Source organism: Sturnira hondurensis, unplaced genomic scaffold (assembly GCF_014824575.4).
Source record: "Sturnira hondurensis isolate 20B ecotype Veracruz unplaced genomic scaffold, ASM1482457v3 Scaffold0020489, whole genome shotgun sequence".
Taxonomy (NCBI): domain Eukaryota; kingdom Metazoa; phylum Chordata; class Mammalia; order Chiroptera; family Phyllostomidae; genus Sturnira; species Sturnira hondurensis.
The window spans coordinates 376,709-383,527 of NW_028093120.1; the positions used below are offsets into that span (position 1 = coordinate 376,709).

The following is a 6,819-nucleotide window of genomic DNA, read 5'->3' on the forward strand; positions in this document are numbered from 1 at the left end:
TTAGGAAATAAAGAAAAATTAGAGCATCGCATATTGTGTTTATTTTTATTTGAATTTCAGCTGAAGTTACATGTGAACCTCGTTATTTATAAGTATTTCAGAAAAGATTCTTACCCACTAGACCTCATCGCCATCCCTCTTCTGTGTTTCTGAAGCTGAATACATCACTTGCCCACTTGATGGCACGTTACTTCACTTCACACAACCACTCTCATTGATTGATGACCTTGTTGCCTGCTGCCCTGAAAAAACACTCCATCGGGGAGGGTTTGCACAGGCTCCCCTTCCATCCACCCACCAGAGGGCGTCTGTGTGCGCAGACACTGCCTTGCCCCTAGTTCTCAGGTCCTAAGTCCCGCCTCTGCTCTGCAGTGGCTCTCCACCTGTGCACCCACTCCCGGTTCCCACCCCCCCAACTTCTCTCTCCCCTCCTCCTCATCAGTCTCCCCCTCACACTGGATCATTCCCACTAGTGTGATAAATGTGCTGCTGTTTTTTCTCCATTTAATAAACTATTTCTCCCTCCAGTTCTTCACTTCTCTTTATAGAAGCACTTCTCAAAAGAGTAGTCTATGCTTGATGTATCAAATGCCTTACTCCAATCAGAGTTTCACAACCACCACATCGAGGTGGTTTTTCTCCAGGTCTCCAATGACCCCCGCTTGGCGGAATTTGATCGTCAACTCTAGGTCTTCGTCTTGCTCAGCCTCTCACAGCCTTTGGCCCAGTTGGCTGTTGCCTTCATCTGGAGACACTCTGTGGCCTCCAGGATAACGCTCCTGGCTTCTCTCCCGCTGCATTCGTCACCCATTCTCAGTCTCCTTTGCTGGTTCCTCCTCATCCCCTCATCCTTTTCACATGAGATTCCCCAGGAATGAGAATATGGCTACGGACAGAATCTATTTTGTTGAAGGAAATCAGAGTTCTAAATTCTCTTTACAGACAGAGATTACGTGGAAGGCTATAGTCAAGGGGTGTGTGGGGAGCCGAAGGTTCTCTCTGAGGGATGAGAAGAAGCAGACCCTAGAGCAGAAATAATATAAGGTGGCACTGAAAATATTCTTGCCTCATTTGAGAGTTTTTTCCAGGCCTGGTAACATGGTCCATTTCAGTAATAATAGTGATAACTGTTTCTGGATGTGAGGGTGGAGGGGGGTTAATACGTTCCAGGCAGAGTGCCAAGCCCTTTACATTCACATTTAATCTTTACAACAAGTGTATGAATTAGGGCTAGAATGACCATTTTACAGATAAAACTGAGGATTATAGGTGCTATATGTCTCACCAAAGTTTATAAGATTAGTAAATTGTGGAGTTAGACTTTGTCCTTGGGTATGTTTGACTCTAAAACCTGTGAGATGAACCACAAGACTCTACTGCCTTAATAAAAGGTACGGTAAAATTTTTAAATTTTCTCCCTGGATTCTTAAGTGAGGGAGTGAGTGACTCCTGCGGTTTAAAGATGCAAGTGGAGGCAAGGCGCTGCACCGATCCAGTGGCGGTGGTCCTGTGTTGATGAGGTGGTTTTCTCCTTCCAAGGACAAGGATGCTGTAAAGCGCCACCACTTAACAGCAGGCCTAAATAAATCTACATGCTGCGTTTGGATTGATCAATAGAGTAGTCTCAAGAGCTTTTTACCCTTCAAGTTTTGCCCAAGATAGTACTCCCTTGCCATTTTAGCCCACCAGGGGGCAGACAAGGTCTGTCTTCCAGCAGAGCCCTTCCCCTTCCCGGGTGTGGTGCTGCAGCTAGAGGCCGAACAGTCCCTGTCGATAAACTCCCAGAGGGCAACATGGGATGAGGAAACTCTCCATCTCAACTCTGGTTCAGCTGTGGGATTCTCTCTCTGAAACTCAGTTACCCAATCTGCCGTATGATAACGGGTTGGAATAGACATTTAAAGGCTTAAAAAAAAATACACCAGATGCTGGGTCCACCTCCCGGAATAGTGATCTAACTCTAAGACGGAGCTAGGTGATTCTGAAGGTTAGCTGGAGCTGAGAACTACTGGTCTAGGCCAGGACTGGGTTTGAATCTCAGAAAAACCCCTTACTAGCTAGCTATACATGACCCTGGGCGGTTGCTGAACTTCTCTGAGCCAGTTTACCTATAAAGACACATAACTATGTCCATATAGTAGGGTTACTGTAGGACTAGAAATACCAAATCTAAAGTATCTGGCTTTTATAGTAATATATTATTACACCTCACAAAAGGAAAAGAATCAAATGCCATAATTTATTTATTTTAGTTTTTAACATTTTATTAATTATGCTATTACAGTTGTCCCATTTTTTTCTTCCCTTTATTCTGCTCCGCCCTGTAACCACACCCCTCCCACCAACATTCCCCCATCTTAGTTCATGTCCATGAGTCATACATATAAGTTCTTTGGCTTCTCCATTTCCTATGCTATTCTTAACCTCCCCCTGTGTATTTTGTAACTACCATTTATGCTTCTCATTCCCTGTCCCTTTTCCCCCATTCACTTGCCTCCCCCTCCATGCTGATGACCCTCCATGTGATCTCTGTTTCTGTGAATCTGTTCCTGTTCTGGTAGTTTGCTTACTTCATTTTTGGTTTTGGTTTTGTTTTTCTTAGGTTCGGTTGTTGATAGTTGTGAGTTTGTCATCATTTTACTGTTCATATTCTTTATGTTCTTTTTCCTAGATACATCCCTTTAGCATTTCATATAATAAGGGCTTGGTGATCATGAACTCCTTTAACTTGAGCTTATCTGGGAAGCACTCTATCTGCCCTTCCATTCTAAATGAAAGCTTTGTTAGATAGAGTAATCTTGGATGTAGGTCCTTGTCTTCTTGACTTGGAATACTTCTTTCCAGGCCCTTCTCGACTACAAAGTCTCTTTTGAGAAATCAGCTGATATCCTTATGGGCACTCCTTTGTAGGAAACTCTTTCCTTTTGTCTTGCTGCTTTTAAGATTCTCTCCTTGTCTTTCATTTTGGGAAATGTAATTAGGATGTGCCTTGGGTTCAACTTCTTTGAGACTCTCTGAGCTTTCTGGACTTCCTGGAAGTCTATTTCCTTTGCCAAATTGGGAAAGACCTCCTTCATTATTTTTTCAAGTAAGTTTTCCATTTCCTCCTCTTCCTCTTCTCCTTCTGGCACCCCTATGATTCAGATATTGGAACATTTAAAGACGTCCTGGAGGTTCCTAAGCCTCTCCTCATTTTTCTGAATTCTTGTTTCTTCATTCTGTTCTGGTTGATTGTTTGTTTCTTCCTTCTGCCTCAAACCATTGGTTTGAGTCCTGGTTCCTTCCCTCCATCATTGGTTCCCTTATTCTACTTTGCATAGCCTCCACTCTTTCTTCTATTTTGTGACCATACTCAACCATTTCTGTGAGCATCCTGATCACCAGTATTTTGAACTCTGCATCTGATAGGTTGGCTAGCTCTTCATTACTTAGTTGTATTTTTTCTGAAGTTTTGATCTATTCTTCCATTTGGGCCATATTTTTTTTTTGTCTCAGAGCACCTGTTACATAGTATGGGCAGAGCCTTAAGTATTCACCAGGGCAGAGCAACCCACATTGCTACATTGTGATGCTGAATGTGGGGGAGGGGTCCAAGAGTGAACAGTGTGCTTGCTCAGCTCTTGGCAGGCTTTCAGTTATTTCCCCTGCTACCCACAATCAAATTGGGCCCTTCTGGTGCTGATTCCTGAGTTGGTGGGCTTGTATATGTTCAAGGACCCTGTAGGTTTCTCCAGTGAACTCTCCTGTGACGTTGGGAGTTTCTCCCACCACTTCAACCCCCACAGATTTTTACAGTCAGAGGTTTTGAGGCTATCTCCCCTGCACCGGAAACCTGGATTATACCACCTGTTTCTCTCTCCAGTTGTTCCTCCCACTTTATCCACACGCAAATATGGGACCACCCACTCCCCCAGCCGTTGCCTTGCCCGGTCTTCCAGAAGCCATATCACCTGTCCCAGTCCTCCAGCTGCCACCTTGCTGGGAGTCCTGTCTGCCCCGGCTGCCCATCTCTGCCCCTCCTACTGGTCTGAATGAATGTTTCTTCTTTAACTCCTTGGTTGTCTGACTTCCATACAGTTCAATTTTCTGTCAGTTCTGGTTATTTTAAAATTTGTTGTTGTCCTTCATTTGATTACATAAGGAGGCACAGTGTATCTACCTATGCCTCCATCTTGGCCAGAAGTCTCAAATGCCATAATTTAGTCAACAAATACTCATGGGTGCATAAAATGCACTAAGCACTGTGCTAGGTTCTGAATTCTTCCACAATCCTGCTTTAAGGAAAGCTTAATGTTTTCTCTAGATATGAGCACTCTATTGCTTGCTGTTTTATGGGGGAGGTTTTGGTTTTGGTTTTATTTTAGGGGGTGAGATGGAGACTCTTGAAGACTCTGCAGCAACCCTGAGCTGCTGACAGCTTCTCCATGTGACACTTTCTCTCAGTGCAAGACAAAGCATTCAGAGGTAGCAAAAGTGTGCACAAGGCTTAATCTCGTTAGGAAGGAGGTTAGAAGTATTAACTTGACATTTCACTAGAAGGTAAAGTTAAAATGCAACTGGGTATTTTCTAAAAAAACATAAAAATTCCATCCATTACTCTGGATTAGTGGAAAGAAAGAAAACAGGATAAAAGATACCATCAATTCAATTGAGGGCAAGAAAAGAGGAGACTACAGAAAAAAGAACATGGTAACGAAACAGCAAACTAGATGGAGAGTTTATATACTAAATATAAATATACTAAATATACTAAAAGATATAATTAATTAAAGAAAAAAATATTTCACTACTACTGAAGACAGAGAGATTATGTAAAAAGCACACCTGACATGAAACAACTTGAAAAGTTTTAAAATAAAACAATAGGAAAAGACATACTTTGAATTGATAGTAAACATAAAGCTGGAATAGCAATATTGATATCAAAAACAGAATTTAGGGCTAAAATTTAGTAGGGCTATGACACATTTATAAAGGTAGGAAAATAAAAAGCATAAGAATGTTACAATCAAAAATGAGTAGGCATGGATTAGCATAACTTTAAGGTACAAAAATAAAACTGAAAGAATTACAGAAAATTAATTCACAACTAAATGAGACTAACATGTGTCTCTCAAAAACTAATCAAAAGACAAAACAGTTAGAAATTATATACATTATTGGAAAAATAGTTAGCAAATATGATTTAATACTAGACACAAAGCAAGTCTGTACAAATCCAAATACTTGATATATCAGTATACATTTTTAACACAGTTCTAAGTCTGTGGCTTAAAGAAAACCATACTGGAAATTTTTTTTAATTAGAAAAGAGCAGTCCATAATGTTACAGAAAAATGAAGCGACCAGACACTGAGGGTTCAGGAGCGTGATCTTTATTATGTGCATGGGCCCAGAGGAGAGTGATCTCCAAATTCTGAGCCCTGAACAAAGGGTTCTTGGGGTTTATAGAGCCTGCAGGACCTTCCTGTCTACGTGGCAAAGCGAGTTACAGGAGCGGAATGCGGAAGTTAGGTTATTTCCTTATTTGGGGATATCTGAGGTGCTGTGGCTCTCATTGGCTGCGCGGCAGAAGCAGGTTACAGAAGCAGAATGCGGAAGTTAGACTCTCCTACAGGGCATTCTTAGGCTAGCGGAAAAGGGGCTTTTCTCTATCAATAATACAAAATGTAAGATAAAGTTAAATTGACATTTTCAGGGAAATTTGCAGCTTAAATATGCACAATAGAAAACAAGAATGGAAATTATTAAACTGATAAGAACAGATACTACACTTGATCTTAGCCAAAAGGCCAAGAAGCGATGAGAATGGAAATTATTTAAGTGAGCAGTTAACTGAAAGAAACTGAAAAGCAGAGAAAACCCGAAGAAAGAACTAGAAAACAAAGGTAAAAGCATATATGAGTTTAAAAATAGCATGGATTTTTTGACTAAAGAGACATTATGAAAAATCATCTGATTATTTTATTTATCTTTGTTCACTTTTTATTATGAAAATTTCCAAGCAAGGATAAAAGTAGAGAACAGGTGTAATACAACCGCATTTTCCAGGCCTCCCCAGTCACCCTGTGATGGCTTACCTGGTTTCCACAGTCACTCTCATATTTTTCACTGTATCATTTAAAGCAAATCTAGACATCTTTTAATTAAAATCTGGCCCTTTGCGGGAGGGAAAGTAGTAGGACAAAGTTTTAGCAAAGTTTTCATGAAGGAAAAAGAGAAAACAGAAATAAAACAATGCACATTAGGGATGAAAAACATACAGTAAAGGTTTCAAAATATCATGTGAGCATTATAACACTCTATGCCAATAATTTTGAAAATTTGAAGGAAAGATATAATTTTCTAGCAATGTGTAAATTAACACAATTGACCCCAAAAGGAATACAAAAATTTCCTTCTGGTGTCATGTTAAAGCGCAGAGATTCTACAGCCAGACCGCTTGGGTTTGCTTTTGGCTCTGCTGCTACCATGTGAACTTGAGCAAGCGACCTAACCCCTCTTTGCCTCAGTTGCCTGATAGGTGAAGTAGAAACAAGTACAGCTTGGTCTCAAGACTGCTGTTGTGTTGATTGAATGAGTGTTCGTTGTTAAAATGCTTTGACTGCAACAGGGGCCTGCACTGCATGAGTACTGCCTGCTTCCAACATGGGAATAACAAAGTAGAGACAGTTCAGTAGTCACATGCCCTCCCTAAGGAGGAAACAGAGCCAGAATGATTTACAACCGAGTTTTACTATAGTCAGGGAACAGACAATTCCTATCTTATACAAACTGTTCCAAAGAGTAGACAAACAGAAAAAGACATTGAATTTATTT

The 6,819-nt window shown here is 40.8% G+C and overlaps 1 pseudogene; it reads right to left on the reverse strand.

Moving 5' to 3' along the window:
• Window positions 1-5,595: 5,595 nt before the first annotated feature.
• Window positions 5,596-5,804, reverse strand: LOC118975738 (uncharacterized; annotated as a pseudogene).
• Between the last annotated feature and the right edge of the window lie 1,015 nt (window positions 5,805-6,819).